At 36.3% G+C, this 19,511-nt stretch overlaps 1 protein-coding gene across 6 annotated transcripts in view; it reads left to right on the forward strand.

Moving 5' to 3' along the window:
- The window catches only part of CHRM2 (cholinergic receptor muscarinic 2), a 2,909,771-nt gene that overhangs the window by 2,682,196 nt on the left and 208,064 nt on the right, over positions 1-19,511 (forward strand). Inside the window, exon 9 of one of the 6 annotated variants that reach the window (XM_044088216.1) lies at positions 11,610-11,632. The exons of the other annotated variants lie outside the window; for them this stretch is intronic. The gene's annotated coding sequence lies outside the window, so the exon portion shown is untranslated. The remainder of the gene's footprint in view (positions 1-11,609; positions 11,633-19,511) is intronic. 6 annotated transcript variants of the gene reach the window in all.

A 19,511-nucleotide genomic window follows, 5' to 3' on the forward strand; every position in this document is an offset into this window, starting at 1 on the left:
GTACTTCTTTGCTATTCTTGTAAAGAGGGTAAAAATGAATAGTAGCTGTGCTGATTACACGTGGTATGCCAGTTTCTTCCATTATTTCATCTGAATAGACCTTGTTTACTTTTACACTCTTTGTTTTACTGCCCAGAGATTTGGTTCTCATTCTGCCAACCAGAGGTTCATTCTGAGGTTTTCTATTTTGCATTTTATTTGTTTATTTATTTATTCATTCATTTATCTATCTAAATATCTATCTATTTAGTTATCTAATCATTTTGTTAATTTGTTAACGGGGGTGTCCCTCTAGAGCAGAGGAACTTCTTTTTAGAGGATAATGAATGTTCATTTGCTTAAGTTTTCAGTTTTCAAATGGAGATGAAGGGGATTAAACCCTAGCCTTGAAGGCAGAGTTCTTTAGCAGTTTGTAGTCACAGCCCTTTGTAACAAATGGCTAGACAACCTCTGATCTGCTCATGAAGCTTTTTTTGCATTGCAAAGTAATGTCTATGACTAATGCCTAGGTTATGTCCACAGTCCCTTTCTATTAAATGTTCTGTTTAGCCATTACATTGTTGTAAATGTATCTTGAATCACCTTTCTGTTGTAATTCCTTGTTACCTTAGTCATATACCTCATTTTCATTAAAATATTCTTAACTGCTTTTTTCTTTTAGCAGTGATTGTAAGACTTTTGACAAGACTCACAATTTTATAGTTACCAGTCACTTTTTTCTGCCAAATTTGTGAAGGGAAATAATACCCTAATTTTCTACTAATTAAGGTGTTACCCTTCTCCTATGATTTGACAAAATGTGTTTAGATATTGCCCCTCAGTTCACAATGAAGTTTTGGGTCAGTCCAATTATGCCCCATTGAGCCCCATTGAGCTTTGTAGCTTTTGACCCTGAAGTTTATTCAACACCTGTTTTCTAGAGGGTGACACATCAAGCACTTACCCTGATGACTTCAGCTGGATTACTTTGATAACTATGCTTTCCATTCATTCAAGAATATTGGGCATAAATATTCAGTTAATAGCTCTAATTCTTCTACCATCATATTCTGCATCCATCCATTAGTCCATCCGTCCTGAAAATATAGATACTGTAGTGTATCAGTTAGGAATGTATACCATCCTGACACACCATTGAAACCTACAACTACTGTTAACTGTGGTAGATTCAAATTTAAATGATCCACTGAGCCTAAAATTTGTTTCATATTATTGCTAACAGCTTTCAAGCTTTTTTCTCTGCATGGAGCTTTGCACCAGGTCACAACAATTAGAACTGGCCTGTATAGTAGCAAACATCTAGATAGTAAAATTTACAGTACTTATAAAGTTAGGATTATATCTGAAACCAGTTAAACAGTGTGACATTATGCAGAAATAAGCTTAGAGCTGCTAGTTTGTGCATCAAACAGCACTACCATATCCTAGTTTTATATAACATCTTGACCTTAACCTCAGAAACTACCCTAGGAGACCCCTGTTAAAACCCAATCCTTGATCTTAAACAGTCAACAAATATTACAGGACTAGGCAACATGGATAAGTAATTTCCAAATGTGTCTGTGGCCGGATTGGTAGATTTGGGAATTCTAAGACAATGTAGGAATTGTCTCATGTTCTTAGACAACCAGTTAATCATTAAAGAAAATAACATGGTATACGGGTGATTTGGAGGCAAAAGTCTAGCATACAAATGAGGTTGTCAGGAATAACCACACTACATCCTTCACATATATTATTCACCACGCACACATGTTGTCTCATGCTGAGGTGCTTAAAAGAATCCTTCACAAATCTCAAAGACTTCCAAGCCAGCCAATGGCAGCACTGCTCTTTAGCAATCACTGAAGAGCACACCAATAGCAACATCGAACATCTCATGTAAGCCTACACCAAATGGACCCCAAGTGCAAACCCCATACGGCAAGCATATACTTTACCTAATACTCTTGTCATTGCGGAATCCATTGTGTAACATACAGATGCCCCACTCACCAGGTTAAAAAGGGAGAAGATAATGGTTAGTTGCCCTGTCTGCAGCCAGGATCTTCAGTATTACGCATGTAATCAAGTTACTCCTCCCCAGGTATCAGTATGTAGAAAGTACCCCAGAAGTGCAAGGCTACAGAGCCTCCTACACAGTTAGACCACCAACAGCACAGACTGGGGCCACAGGTGGAGATTTTTTGATCTATGATAGCAACAAGCATAACTCTGAGTTGGTTAAACAGGATGATACCATGGAGCTCATTCACATGCAAGTGAGCATTGGTAAGGTCCCTCACCATATTATGGCAAGTTACATGTCACTATCTATGCTCCTAAAGTCACAAGACTCTAACCTAAACTTAATATAGGCACTCACCATCCAACCAAGCAGACTATTCATGGGTGACTTTCACTATCCTTCTACAGACTGGGGAGTTGTATTTGTATTTTTAATGCATTATATTGAATTTAAACAACAAGGGTGGTAAAGAACGATAAAGAAACTTAAAACCACACAGACATTCAACCGCGACAGGCCACAAGATGAATTAAACCTCAAATACACCACAAATGTAATTTTAACATTTGTGTCCTTTTATTTTATCAGAACTTTATCAGTTCTTCATGAACTTCTGATAAAAGAAAAGGACAAAAGCGCTACATTTACATTTGTGGGGTATTTCAGGTTTCATTCATCTTGTGGTATATCTCTGCTGAATGTCTATGATATTGAATATAATTATAAAAATTGCTTATCGTCTTTTCTAGAACATTACAGGTAGCATCAGCAGCAATAGCCTCACCTCATAAGTAAATGAGTCGCTATAGAGAAATAGAAGAATTCTAATCATCTTTAATCATCTATATTATGTAAGTAAATAAGCACTTCATCCTGTCATCCTAATACATTGCTACATCATCTCCTAATTAAAAATGTTCACCTGGAAATAACTGACTAGAAACATTGTGATGTCTACAAACATAAAGATGCATTAGTCAGACTTTTTATAACCATTGACACTGTTTATTTCCTATTAAAGGTAGCCAGGAATAAATAAACAAATAAGGAAAAACTGAAAGTTTTTGATCAAGTCGAGCAATTTCACTTGAAAAAAACATGAAAGCAAAAAACTGAAAAACTCCTAAATGGGTTTTATTATGATTCTTTCAGGGGGAAATTACTACTTTCCTTGCTCTACTATAGTCAGTATTTTGTGATTCAACGTTTTTTTGGTCAATATTCTGTGCATCTTCCAAAAGGCATTCACTTGCTTCTAGTGTGCCCTATGAATATATGTTTAACCAATGTATCAAACTACACCCTTTCAGTTGCAAACAGAGCAAATTTATATAAAGATCTGCTTGGGGGTCATCATCTGTTCATACAAGCCACATGCAAACGCTTCAAATCCCAAAGCATTACCTAAAATATAGCACAACCCATTGTTCTCCACTCCACCCAGCTCATATGCCCAGACATTTGTTGTCAGCTTTGCACATTTAACAATATTACTTCCCTTCCTACTCCCTCTCTTCCCAGTCAGCCTCTCCCGTACAACCCCCTGTTTGCTTTCTTGATATCCCTTTTCTCACTCCTCACCCCTCCTTTTTTCTGTACATGTTTTCCTGTTTCCAAGTAAATACAAAATTATGTAAATAGAAAATAATATTAAATGTTTACCAATAACTTGAAGCCTCACTGACATATCTGGCATTGCATATACTACAATGTATATATATATATATATATATATATATATATATATATATATATTGTAAATGTATTACCATATCACCCTAATGATATTTATTTCATCAAACTTTCATACTGTACTATTTCACCTAGATTCAATTATGCCTAAACCATACATAATTTGTTGGAATTCGCAAGCCTCTTAATACTTTTGGAATTTAAATTTTATTACTCTGATAATCGTCACTCCTTTAACTTTTGAATTGTGTGTTTCCTTTTTATTTGTATGTATAATGGTGATGGTATTCTTGGCAGAGCCTGAAAATAGTAGCATGTTTCTTAATCCATTTGAGAGAAAGCAAGATGATGGAATAAAGAAAAGTTGTATATTATGGAGAAGGGGGTCTATAGTAGAACACCAAAGTTTTAAAACTTTGAATGTTCTAATATCGACCCCTATTCAGCGAACGCTTAAAATATCAAACATGCAGAATAGTGAATTTTTTCCCAGGGAAAACATTTGCTCCGAAGCACATACACACAACACAAGCACAACAAAAAACAGCAACCAACGCACATACACTTAAAATCCTACATTTAACCCTACACTAAACTGTACATACACTACTATCTATCCACCTACCTTAACCCAAATCCTAACCCTAAGGTCCGTCACTATCGCACACTCACCTCACCCGTGCCCTAACTCACCTTCCCCACCCTAACCATAATGTCCATCACATTCGCACACTTACCTGACCCGTGCTCTAACCCTAACTCACCTAACCTGTGCCCTAACCCTCACATCCACACAAACGCACACTTACCTGAATCCAACCCATAACTTTCCACCACAGTGCTGAAAATAGCAAAGCCACAGACATGGCCAACCAAATTCTTTCCCTAGGAAAAAAAAACGGTGTTCTGTAGCTATGCTATTTTCAGCGTTCGCTGAATAGAGGTCGATATTAGAATATCCGAAGTTTCAAGACTTCGATGTTCTAATATAGATCCGGAGAAGGCACACAAATTGGTTCAGCAATGCCTATATTTATGGGGACACGATAAGATGAATTATTTAGCTATGCAGAATAAAAAGGGTTCTGTTGTAGCAGCTAAGAATATGTGGGAAGAGATTAAATTAAAATAATAGAAAATCTGAGAAACCAGAAGCTCTTGTTTATGGATATGGATTGTAAGATACAAGCAGTGATGTTTTTTTTTTTTTTAAATCTTATATATTGGTCAGGTATATTTGTACAACCGGAAAAGAAGCTGCACAATAATTAATAAAGAGTTGAAGGAATTTATCTGGGAGGGGAAAAGGGATAGAGTTAATTGGGATAAATTAATCTTTCCAATAGAACAAGGTGGTATAGGATTACCTGATTTGAAGGAATATTTTAGAACTTCACCATTAAAGCTCACATACATAACAAAAGTGGAAGGTTATAATTCAAAATGGAAAAGGATGATGATAAAGCTGGGGGGGATTTCAAGAAATAATTTGAGAGTAGGATTTTAGATGCAGAGCCTCAAAGAGAATAATAACAACAATGTAAAATATGATATTCATACATCATCAGAAAGTATTTTAAGAACTAAGCCAGGAATGGAGAAATGAGATTTTTTCTATAGGGATGGCTGCAAGTAGGGGTACAGAAATAGGCTAGAGGGGCTAGAATACACTGGAGAAAATTGGAAAAAAGAACCAATGTATTGAAAGCATATAACTAGAGAGGGAGAGGTAATGGAGTGGGATGCGAACAAGAAGACGTTTGGACTGCAGTCTAGATACTGCCTTCACTACCAGGGATTGATATAAGACTACTGGCAGAGAAAAAGGGATAGTGGAATCTTAAGTTAAAGACCTGCTCTGGTGGGGATTTTAATCAAATGTGGAACAGGAGCTGCTGTTAAAAAGGAATCATTTTTAGGGCATATAAAATATTGCATTATAGCAATTACGGAGTATAAAATATTGCATGATAGCTGTAAGAATCAATCAGAGGATAGAAACGATTAGGAAAAGAAACTGGAAAAGCAATTTATACAAGAACAATTGAAGAACATATGCGTGTCTCCCAAGTATGCAACAAAGGTCCAGATGAATTTTTATCTTTCTTTGGCATTGTTTGCATGGGTGTTTTTATACCCAAGCACACCCAATATATTTTTCCACATGTAGATAGCGTATGTTGCTGGTGTGATGGAAAAGAAAGAGGTAACTGGGAACATGTGTTCTAGGAGTGTATTAAGTTGATAGATTTTAAAATATATATATCTACAGAGTAGACTGTTATAAATATTGGGTGAATAAATGGCAGTGACTAAGGATATCGTGTTTTTTCTTTTCTTTTGGGGGGGGGGGGCAAAGGATATGAATTGTCTAGACACAGCAAGTTCTTATTAAGTTTAATTCTGTTGGGTGTCAAAAAAGCAATTACTACAACATGGAAATCAAAGTCTAACCCACCTGTATTTGAAGTTTTGAATACTTTAAAAGAAATAGAAGAACTGAGTGAGGGATCTTTAAAAATGGAAAGAAACAAATTACATAGACATAAAGATCTATGTGACTAGACAGTGGCTTAATCAGAGCAGCTAAGCATTATCAAAAATGAAGTGATTTCAGCAATAATGTTTTCCCAATAGACAGAAAGTGAAAAAAATGATTTCCATTCACATTGCATTAAAGTATATCTACTCTGCAATTACCCATTTTATAGCTGCATTTTACAATGTTGTACCTGTCCTCCTAAAGCATAATTCCAGACACTTGAAGAGTATTTTACTTGAGTTTGTTTTGTTACAGCAAGGTGTTTCTAATGTTTCTTTAACGTTTAATGCATATTTTTGTTATTGTTTCCATTTTATCACAGCTGTAAAACCAGCAGCACAGAGAATGTCTTTGACTCTCTCTGTAAGCAGTAGATGACAGATGAGAAATTATAAAAGGCAGGGGACCCACAGCATATTCACAAATGCAAGTCAGATGAGAATAGGATCATGTAATAATGATTCAGAAGGCCAATTTATGATATAACCACTAAGTCAGACAACAGCATTCAACAAAAAGAAAAGGCATGTAATGTCAGCTAAATGATACTTATGTCATATACAGGTTAATGTAGGCAGCATATATTTAAGTTCCCTTTTCCATGTCTCAGATGATGTTATCTGTGGCAAAAGTCACAGCAGCTGGGCAGAGATGAAGGATGCATAGCAACTATGTTCAGCGGAGATGAATTACTCATGCTCAAAGTTGTATCCTGTGTGAGCACACCTTTACTCAAGATTTTTGACCAAATGAGAAAAATATTTATCCAGCATTATAAAGTCTCCCTACCTTGTTGACATGGAGTTTACCACATAGGTTGAAATGAACTTTCTTTGACAGATATGACTGGAATGATTTGCTAGTTTGGCTAAGAAAGGATTACAATTCTGCAAGGTTGTGTGGTAGCCATTCATATCCGCAGTTATACCAGTTAGTGAGGTAAGCAGGCAGTACATTATCTCCTTAACCATTCCCTTTCATGGTCTTTGAAATCAGAAAAAAGGTTAATAAATGGACAATGTACTCAAGGTTCTTACTTTATTCTGAGTCCCATCACACTGCATTTTGCTTCTCAGCAATATGGTGTGGCATACTATTCTAAAAATGATGACCATGATTATTGCTTTAGAAGAAAAGGAGCCACCACCAATTATGTCAATGTTGGATTAGCCTACTGAAACTTCACAGAGACTGTTCACGTCCTTCTAACATAGGGATATGCTTGAAAGTGCCTATTGGTGCTACTATTTCAGGGTCTACACTATCATCAATCTTGTTATCTTTTTTCTACATACACTTCTATTAACCTGAGCATTGCAACAAACCACAAATTTACTCCAGCTTCTATATTACTTCTGGTATTATCTGCAGCCATCCATCCAGTCATCCATCCATACATCCTCCATTTTTCTTTAACCCACCCTAAACTGCACATGTTTGCTGGGAGCCCTTCCTGACAGCTAATGGGCACAAGGCACTGAAACCTGTTTTGATAAGGGTGCTAGTATTTCATACAATGTACACTCTCAGTCACAGTACATGCACACTTAGGACTAAAACAAACTGGCCTCAGGCAAGTAATATGAAAAAAATAAATTAATCCAGTTCAAGGAATATCAGTGGTAGAGTAATATTATGCATTTAATAGCAATACTTTTAATAGACGTGTCCCTTCTCCAGGCTTGTAAATGGCTCACATTGCCTGACAGGCTCCATTCTCTATTAGGTAATAAATGAAGATGTGTAAAGATGTTAACGGATATAAGACTGGATGAACACAGCACAGTAAATGGCCATTTTTAGAAAAAAAAATAGCATTTAGTTTCTAGTCGCTATTTAATGCCCTTGAGGTAGTAAACAAAAAAGAATTAGACATTAAAACACCTGTTACCAATTATCCCAGGGGCAATAACTCAACCCCTTATTTTTGTTTACCTGAGTGCCACAATTGTCAAGAGGGGCAATAGGTATGCACAAAAACAATGTCTTCTAGTTATGGGATTGGCGCAAACCATTAGCTTCACCCTGAGGTACTGATTATATATAAGCTTTGTCTGACTCTTTACAATAAATCTTGAACTTAGGACATTACAGTTCATTAAAGAGTTAAGCACAACCTTTTTATTACAATAAGTTATTTCTGGAAAACATTGTCTTTAAAAATTCCCTTAGGTGTTTGGTAGTTGTACTAAAATAGTTTTGTCTTCCTAGTGTACATATCTATTCTTTTTTAATAAATATCAGTAATGACTGCAAACATTTTTTCAAGAAATGGCTAGCATAACTGGTGTGAGGCCTTTACCCTGGATGATGTTTAGATAACCAATAACCATATGATTCAGCCTCGCAAATTGAAAATCAGAAGCAATGTCCTTTCAAAATCAGGGACAGACAGACAAAGTTATAGTTGGTAACCATCAGAAATCATAACACTCAATATTTGTTTATGCATAAATTCTCCCCCTCTATGGGTTGGAGGCAAAAGCATACATTTATCCTCCTTGGGGGAAAGGTACATCCTATTAAATTATAACCCTTGAAGAGCTAGGAGATGCACAACTATATAATTGCTATTGAAATTTATCCTTGCTGCAATGTGAGAAGTTATGTATGTGGGCTGCCCTACAATACAATACAGCCAACTTACCACCCTTGCAAATGATAATCAACAGTGCTACACTGATAGTTATTGATTGTAGGATTGGTTATTAAATCAGAAATCAGTGGTTTCTAAAAAGAGAGAGATGTTTACAGTTCTCTATCCTCTTTAAATAACGCAAACGAGAGTTTTCTATTACACTATATGTAGATGATACCCTACCAACTATTAATACACATAAACAAAAAACAAAAAAAATACTATGAATATACTCAGAATAAAACAATGTAATAACATGCTGCAAATTCGCTGCTACAATAATAAAGCCACAGTTTTCAAGCTTATGGTCAAACAATGGATAAAACATAAAGAGAAGCTGGAGCCAATGTCTCTACATTTCAGTTAAAAAGCAGACAGAGTACATAGCAAACGCTTCAACATATCACTTGGGGAAGGTCTTCATGTCATAACCTGTACTTCAATAGAAAGAAAAATTATAAAAAGCAAGCATACCTCTCAACATCTTTGCTCAAGAATCTGGGACATAGCCAAGAATAACGGGTGAACAAAGGTCAAAAATAAAAGAACATTTTAAATGTTACTATAAATCACTTAAAAAGTTAATATAAAAAAGAGGCTTTATATCAACATGTATTGCCTTAACAGCAAGGATAGAACTCAAATGACTATCTTTATTGACTGACTATAATCCATAATGATGTACTAGATAATTACAAATTGTACAAGAGACTGGGCAAAAATAGGAGGCAATGGGATATTCTGCAAAGTCAGTATTTCCCTTTATGAAACTAGGGTTGTAAGATCACTCCACTGCAAATGGCAAAGAGCAGAAAAAATATATGGTGCATTTAGAGAAGGAGATTATTTTTTAAGTACAGATCATCGATCATACATGCCAGTGCTACAGAGAGACCAGTAGAACTACTGACAGCCTCATAAAGCTGGCATAAATCCAAGTGCAATTCCTGCACATGTGCTGTTTAAAGCTCCTGTTTATTTCATTGCCTAGGGCATTTAAAACCTACCTGCTCTAGTTTCAGAGACTAATATTAGTTGAGCCAGTTAAAAGGAGGTAATCAGAGCCATATAAAGTTAAATCAGAGCAGTGGACCAGACATGATTAGGGAGGGCAAAATCATAGTGCTCCATCAAATGTGAAGATGTTGAAAAGCATGATTGCACCGAGTTCTCATAATTCAGTTTGGTTAATAAAGAGGTCTTTTATAGGGTAATTTTTGATGCTCTGGGTAGACTTTGATGGATGGCTCTGTATTTTGCATAGGCCAAGAACTAGAAATGTATGAGTTACCCTTTGTGTCTCAAATCTTAGGTATTTATTTGTTAAACAACTGAGATCCTTCCGGATGGTAATAGTTTTAAGTCCAGATCTTTTCTTTTCATGAAGCACTTTGCCTTCTTTCTTTACAGTATGATCTCTCTTTATCTCTCTCTCTCTTTTTTTTTTTTAATGTAGTAACTAAACTAAAATATGGAATACTTTTAAGACAATACACACACACACACACACACACACACACACACATATATATATACACACACACACACACACACACACACACACACACACACACACACACATATATATATATATATATATATACACACACACACACACACACACACACACACACACACACACATATATATATATATATATATATATATATATATATATATATACATGCACTTCTACTTACATTTTTAGATTTGGTTTCCTCTACATTCCTTAAGGAAGTACTTTTATTTTTAGCAGTATTACACATACACATGTGTGATGGAAGTATGAGATGAAACATAGACTTTCAATGTTACTTATTACAGCAAAAATTACAATGAATAGAACTGAACCTTTAATACTATCTAGTAAGGCTTTTGTATGTGTCTGATGGGATGGTTCTATGCATACAAGGTTTGTCTGTGGCAATTTTTAAGGCAATGAACCCAGTCTCAGTATATGTACAGGTATACGTGATGAAATGCCATGATTATCAGTTGCACAGAGCACAAAATGCTGAGAAACACAACACCTATTTCTGGTTGCTATTGGAAATCACTGCCAGTGCAATTTCTATGTGTATGCTGGCAATAAGACCCGTCTTTTTGATTTATTTCTCACTTCTTTGAGTTGCTACAGTCACAGAGATGATATACTTATTATCTCAAGGAGTGCAGCATATTTCTCACACATCCCATAATAGGGGCTGCAGTGGTGCAAAAAATACATTTTACTTTTTTCCCCAGTTGTGCTTCATGGATTAGTTTCAGTGTTTCTGATTCTCAGGTTTTTACCATTCAGTATTTCATACTAGAACCATGAAACTCTGACTAGCTCTTATTAGATATTGGAGATATATATATTCCACTTATTGTATATGTATGTGGGGGAGAGTTCAGCACATAGCACTACAAGTATCATATCATGGGGTTGATAACGGGCAAATAAGGTGTTATCTTAAACATACAGGGATAAACTGAGTACTGAAAGTGAAATGAAGGAATGGATAAACCAAGCACTAAAAGTGAAAAGAAGGAATGAAATGTTAGGGTATTTTTGAAAATGTTAATTACATATTCCAAATAATTCTTTCTTTATTTTTACTTTTAATCAAAGTAGTACATTAAAAGTTTTCATAGATACTGTAATTTTTATTTTCTCCATGCACAATGTCTTGAGATATTATTATTATAGTAAATGACCAAATGACTAACTTATTTGCTTTATACAGCTTCACTTCTTCAGGACAAACAGGTATTTATTAAATAACCTTTATTATATTACCTTTAGTGCCACAGATTTCACAAAGCAAGCCAATATTACTTATCTTTGCATGGTTCACTTCTGCTTCTTTGAGTACTGCTCCAAAGCCATTTCCCTTTTTTCACTACTAGTTGCATGCAAGTGGATTTACATAAAGCAGTAGAGCCATTTGTTTGCAGACATTGCATTGGAGATTTTTGCTTTTTTCATCCCTAGAGTACTACTGTGTTGGAGTAATCACATCGCCAATGTTCATGATACTTTTCAGCTACAGACAATTAAAGTCAGTGTCTGCAATTGTGCATCTGCATTTTCCATTAATTTCTAAAAACTTAAAGCAGTTTGATGGAGGATACAAAATAGAACCACAATGACAAAAACTGTAGTCTTGCATAACAAAAACAATTCCACCAACAGTAAGTCAAGTGTTTCCACTAAATTTTCCAAAAAAAGGTCAAAGAGGAAAGAGTATAATTAATCAAAGTTTTATTTTATTAGTTTAGCACTTTCATTCAAAAACCTACAAGTACATCATCAGCCTCATTCCTCTTTGAAGCCATAAAGTAGCAGCAGCAAGGGGATCTTAGCAGTGGACCATAGTTTTGACAAACTCGCAGGCTGTACAGGATCTACAATCTCACATGTCACAGCTGGAATCTTAGCTGGAGGACTTAGAGAATCAGGCCAGGAGAAACACTGTGTACCTTTTAGTCTACATGAAAAAGTAGAAGAATTAGAACCCTTATAATTTATTAGGGTTGAGCTGGCATAGACTTTAGGGTTGAAATCGGCACCAGTCATTGATTAGGCCCATAGAGAACAGACCCGTGCGAAAGCTATGAACAGTTCTAGACATTTCATAAATAGATTCCTAGACTACAATGATTGGCAAATGTTGCTACAGAGAGCTTGTGAGATAGGGCAAAATTTTAAAATAGCAGAGCATGTGCCACACCAGACTACAGTAGTTTTATCTATTTTAAAATAAAATGATGCTGTCGCTGCTATTGCCATGAGCTGGGATTTCAGGTCCAGATTAGATTTCACCAGCTTCACTGTATATTTACAAAGGAAATAACAATGTAGTATTTCAAAATCCTTCTGACGGGTGTTCCTTGTCAGTAAGTCCAGGATTCTGATACCTATGCAGAGGCCACAGCCGGTTCCCCAGTTTTAAATGCCAATGCCAAAAAGTGTGATCATCCAACTAATGGATCTGCTAACAAGTTCTCCACTAGCAAGAAAGGTGAAGATGTCAAGGGCTTCACTAAGGGGTTATCACCAGGCTCAAGGGTTTCCCTCATCCCAGCACCTACAACAACCTCAAAGAGATCTGAGCCACCTTGCGAGAGCAGCTTCTGCTAGCTCCAACAGGCATCCAGAAAGCTACTCATTTTCTGTCCCAGAATTCTTGAGGAAATATTTGATCAGAAGAGGCATTGCTGAAGAATGATTCCACAACAAAATGGCTCCAGTGCTCTCATGATATGGATTTGCAAGCATCTGTAGCAATCATGAGGAAATATTCCCTTTTTGTTGAGATACAGTCAATGGCCTGCACTTTTAGTGTTGTCTTTGGAGCATTTTGCAATGTTTACTACCCTGCTCAAGAGGTGTGAACACTTTGTAGGAGATACACTGCTGAGATCAATTGAACAATATGATCACCAAAAACAGTTCCTTCTGCTTGTGATGCATAGTATGAGTGGAAATATTTTTTTTCCAAGGATTTGGGAGGATGTGTGCAAATGTTCTAGAGTCTTTACAGTATGTATTCTGTAGGAGAGTAATATTTACATTCAAAGGAACTATATCCAAGTGGGTTTTCCTTTCTTTCTTTCTTTCGTTCTTTCATTCTTTCTTTCTTTATTTTTTGGTTGTGAATATGAAGGCATATTGTATATTGTTTTAGACTTTCAGCTCTTAGCACTAAAGTTTACACTTTCTTCTACATTGGTACCTTGCACTATTTCCTTGTTTAGTGGTTATTACTTGTTTTGCAGCAAACTGATAACTTTGTTGAGGACACACTATAATACTATTAATATTAGATTTGAAGATATCGAAAACAAAACTTAGATAACAGAAGGACAACATTTTCTTTGCCACTGTTAAGGGATTTTTTAGATCAGCACAGCAGTCAGCCTGCTTCAATGTAAAGTTGTTAAATAAATAGAGATTGGATTCTGTGCAATTAGACAGTTAATTGTACAAGGATTGTATGACATTACTCTAACATGGACAAGTACCCTAAGTAATGTAAAGCTGATTCCACCACAACTGTGCATGAGTGGACTTGCTTGTTATTGATTTTATCACTCACAGAGTGTTAATTTAGAGGCATCATGCTGCAAGAAATGTGCCTACTGGTATTCCATATGACTCAGCCTTAAGCAGTCTCAATTGGTATGCATGCATGATGTACCCCAACATTGTTCTTTGTATAGATGTCAAAAAAAAGTAATTTTGAGACATGCCTAATATTGTATACCTTTACATGGATAGAGGCTGTGGAGATAATTACTGTAGAACTAACATACTAGCCAACAATTCTGTAAAAAATAAAGAATAATTGATGAGTTAAGTTTTGAAAAGGAGAGTGGGAGAGTGGAAAAGAATGACAATTGTGGCAGCAGTGAAAGGAGGCCATATAGTAAAAAGAAGAACAAGAAAAAATCATGAGTAAACATGAAGACCTTTGATGGGGCTTTCCACAATAGTGGAAAAGATGGCAAATGGACCAAAAGAAAATAAAGCAGGTCCTGCATGCTTTGAAGTGAAATCATATAAAACTAAAAAGGAAGTACACTGCAATACAGCACACAGTGAGTACATTGTAGTTTTCATACACAAGGGGAACAGAGAAATACAAGAATGTTCACACTGTGTTTGTTATACCACTGTTCTGGATTACAGTTCAGAAACATGGACCAGGGTGTGATATGACACAAATAGATTGTGTTCTTCATGAATTGTGCACAGGAGCATGTCATGCACAGTGATGTAAAAAAATAGCTTTGTGGCCTAACTAACTCCTGCCCCCTCTGTAGCCCAACAGCTGCTGCACTGTGTCTTGCCTTGTTGTGAAAAGTGCCGCTGTCAGTCTTGTGAGGAAACTTGCCTGTGGTCTGTTGTATGGGTTTCCTATACTAATGAAATTGCTTTTAGGACCTGTTGCAAGGGGTTGTTCTGCTTTTTTATTCTTGATTATACGCACATAATTCAACAAATTTGAAATATTTCTGTCTGGTGGTGTAATGTTGCTGATTGTCTTGGAAATGGATGTAAGAATGAGAATGTCTGTAATGTCTATGCTTTTCAGTAGGATGCATTAGCTGAGTGTACATGCCAGCCATTTCACAGATATATCAATGTTAGAATTTCAGTTGTAAGTTCAGGATAGTGCCTTGCTTTGAGAAAAAAATCTGACTTTAGAATAAAACAAGTTTCTTGTACTCCTAAAGGCCTTCAGTGTCCTAGAATACCCAATTTTCAGAATTCTCAACATTTTGTGTCTATTTAACTGTCTGATGGCACAGTATATATGACTGAAATGTCTGTGAACATATCAGCATCAAAGGTGTCCATAAATTTCAAAGTCCTACAGATGAACATTTTAAAGCCTGGAAGAATATATGGAGACAATCATGTATACCGTAAGGCTGAGTGCAATGCTACTGCTCATTATTTTCAAATTAAAAAATAAGATAGCGCTAAACATTTTAAATGGACATTCAATCCTTTCTGTAATGGAATAGCAGTGACATTAATTATAGATCAATCTTTTCAGATCACAGTAGTTAAACTGGAAGTCTGTCAGATGAAAAAAACATGTATTTAGGTTTAAGTGACTTGGTGCATGTGAATTAAAATGACTAGACTGGAAGGTGGACATTAAAAAGATATAAATGTCATGGATACGGAAAGTAAGACATTGACTCAAAGGCCACTTAGCAAGGCAACCTATCTGCCATTCTGCTTGGTCTCTGATGCCTCATAGAAAAATGATAAGTGAGTATGAAGGACTATGGTTAATCAGAGAATAACAAGATGAGATATGACGATAAATGTCAGCTACTTAAATAATGGCAGTCCTTTCCAAATTCCCCATGAGTGTCAGTAATAAGGAACTGCACTGAAATACAGTCACCTTTGTGTAATAATAGTTATCTGAACAAGTCTGGTCATTCGTGATGAGGTGATAAGAATGCATAGTGGCTGTTGAGACATTAAGGGTAATGACAGTTGTGACAGCATTTGTACGGTGCCAAAATGTGCTGTCATACAATGAGCTGAGGTAAATCTGAAAATGGGTGGATACAAGTGAGATAATTAAAACTGCCAGCAAGGATAGTTCTTTAGGGTGAGAATATCAAAGACATTTCCAACTAAGAGATGAAGAAATGAAAGTAATAAGCAGAATTTGTAAATTCTGCTGAATAATTTCTCTTGAAACTTTTCCTCAGTAAAGTCCAAAGATATTAGCAAAATGTTTCATCAGTGACAGTGACAAGAATTTAACACTATGGAGTCTGCATAAAAAGCCAATTTTGAGGTGTTGTGTATTTAAATGTATATATTTATGTATTATCATTTTTTTCTTGTAGTGGGCAATTGAAAAGTCCCATTCAGAAGTGTAACTGGCATTGTGATGATGTGAAGAGACACGTCAAAGAATGTTTTGCAACTATTTTATTTACAGAACACACAGGAAAGAAATAAACTCACAGTTACAAATCATTTATATAGGTCTAGGACTGTTGAGCGAAAGCTCATTTCACCGAAACCAAAGCAGGCAAGCACAGTTTCCCAAAAGTGCGTTTTCACCGAAAATGCACTTTTGCTAAAGTGAGTTAAAAAAAATAAAACAGAATGGCTGTTGCTGATATCACGGTACAGTGGAGATAAGGGAATATTCCCTTTTCCCCACTGTAGTGCTATCTTGGATTGAGAATATAAAAGTAGGGTGCAGGGGGGATTTTGCAGAAGTGTGCTCGACTGTTTCAGTTTCATTGAATTGTGTCATCGGTAATTAGCCCTAGATCCATGTGTGTATATATGTATGTATATATATATATATATATATATATATATATATATATATATATATATATATATATATATACATATATATATATATATCTATATATATATATATAGGTCTACTTGATATGGTCAACATTTCACAATGTTGAAATCCATATGGCAGAGACCATATGATCGACATTTGAAATGTCGACCATACAAGCAGACCAAAAAAAAAAAAAACTAACTTTAACTTTAATATACCAACTCCGAGATCGCACTACAGTGCAGAAATGGAAATCTTTCATCTTTCCAATTTGCACTGTACGGAGATGCCAGTTCCCCATGGTCGACATTTCAAATGTCAGTTATATGGTCTTGGCCATATGAATGTCGACATTGCAAAATGTCGATCATGTAAAGGGGACCCATAAATAAATATATACGAATAAACACTCTATAGATATATATATATATATATATATATATATATATATATATATGGGTCTACTTCTAATGCCCGAACTTCCGATTCACCGACAGGGAAATGACCGACGCCAGAAACCCGACAACGCAGTTGACCGACACGCTCGGATCCCGACAGACGGAAGACCGACAAGGGGAATGTGTAAGCGCGACCTGGTAAGTATGCGATAGTGAGGGATGTAGGAGTAAGGAGCGGACAGGTAAGTGTTGAATACTCAGGGATGTAGGGTTAGGGTGTGTGATAGGTGAGTGTGCGGTAGTGTCGGAGCTTGGGGTTTGGGGTGTGTAAGTGAGTTAGGGTTAGGGTGCAGGTAGGGAGTGTGTGCGGTAGTGTCGGAGCTTGGGGTTTGGGGTGTGTAAGTGAGTTAGGGTTAGGGTGCAGGTAGGGAGTGTGTGCGGTAGTGTCGGAGCTTGGGGTTTGGGGTGTGTAAGTGAGTTAGGGTTAGGGTGCAGGTAGGGAGTGTGTGCGGTAGTGTCGGACCTTAGGGTTAGGGTTTGGGTTAGGGCTAGTGGATATGTGTTGTAGTGTACTGTGTTGTTGACGTGTAGTGTGTCGGTGTTATGGTGTTCGGTGTTTCGCGTTGTCGGGTTTGTGTGTTGTCGGGTTTCTGGCGTCGGTCATTTCCCTGTCGGTGAATCGGAAGTTCGGGCATTAGAAGTAGACCCATATATATATATATATATATATATATATATACATACACATATATATATTTTTTTTTTTTGCCACAGAAATGGTATCATCACTGAGTAATGGAAATAAGAAGGGAGGACATAGTGAATGTATTTCTCATTTTTTGCTTTTGAGCTTAATACATGGCTGTGTTGTGTGTAATTGTGCCTAAGAATGTTAGCATATGAAAAATACAGTATTTATATAGAAAATGGGGTATCTGGCAGTTAGCTTGGAAGATTAAGTTTATGAGATGCTGAGTTTCCTCCTGTAGTCTTAAGTTAGATTCCTACAGTCTTCATTTTCTGCGTTTTACAATGAAAAAATCAATTAAAGAGAAGTGCTTTGTTTAGTTGTATCACTGATATTCCCTGATCAGATAATAGCACAACAAAGATATGTGATGATCCATCTAAATGACAGTGGCATAGCAGAGCAAGTCAATTGTAGGATGAGTCAATGGTCTTGAAGTTCTATTGTTAAAGAAATAAGAGTTTAATAAAACAGTATAAATGGGGACCACAGTGTAACCACACGCGGTCTGCACATATCAGTGTTTTAACTTAGTGGCTGTTGTTATAGCCAAATCAGTCCTGGAGTCATCAGATGCAATTTGTTGCCAAAGAATGGACAGATTGCTTCAATATTCTTTCAATTTGATATGTCTTATTAGCATAGCAGCTACTGTACTATTTAAAAAAAGATCATAGGTATTATATGTTGTTCTAATTCCATGCCTGATACACTGCAGAAAACATTCTCTCTCCAGTTTTTCTTTAAGAACTGGTGTCAAAATCAAGTAGTCTGTCTGCCAAATGACTGCATGATTGTGAGATTTTATGTTATTGCCAGGTAGGATTCCAATGAAGGCAGCTTGTATAAGAGCATTGCAACTCTTCTATCACATTTAATGTGGTTTATCTGAAGCATAACTCTGTTTAAAGGCATGTCATTTGTGACCCACAGACCTCTATGAAGTTTGGTTATGCAGTTAACCTACATAAACAAAGATTGTGTTGCATGAAAGGGTATCTATTGATTACCCCATTCACTGGACAATTGCAGGACATGCTTATCTTTATGGACACAAATGCATTTAAAAAACTATCTCTGCACTATACTCATTAAACAATGGTTGTCCCTGATGTCTGTCTACTTCAAAACACCTGAAGGGCAAATAGAGTGTTTATTCATAGTAAATAAAGATGTGGTAATATCATCTCAACCTACAGGAGATGTTGATGGTACTACATCACTAACACACACACACACACACACACACACACACACACACACACACACACACACACACACACACACACACACACACTCACACATGCAGAGACACTTTACTTAGGCTGCAGTAGATACTCTTATGTCATTATTCCACAGTAATAATCTTGTATCAGTAGTCTACAGCGGCCCACATTAAGGTATGCATACATACCTGTACAATGATGCTCAGTTTCTCAGTTATTTGACATTCCCTGATCCTTTGATGCCCCTTTAATGCTCCTGTAATGCCCTGGTGTATCCATGCATACACATATGTACACAATAGCTCAGCTCCTCCTCTGTATTTCTCGTTTAAATGCTCTGGTATACATTACATAGCTATGAAAGGCTGTTCATTTCTAATTTTGATACTGCAGTACTTCGGCTGCATTGATCTTTCCAGTTGCTGAA

This window comes from Protopterus annectens, chromosome 11.part0 (assembly GCF_019279795.1).
Source record: "Protopterus annectens isolate FY-2018-M chromosome 11.part0, PAN1.0, whole genome shotgun sequence".
In the NCBI taxonomy this organism is placed as follows: Eukaryota; Metazoa; Chordata; order Ceratodontiformes; family Protopteridae; genus Protopterus; species Protopterus annectens.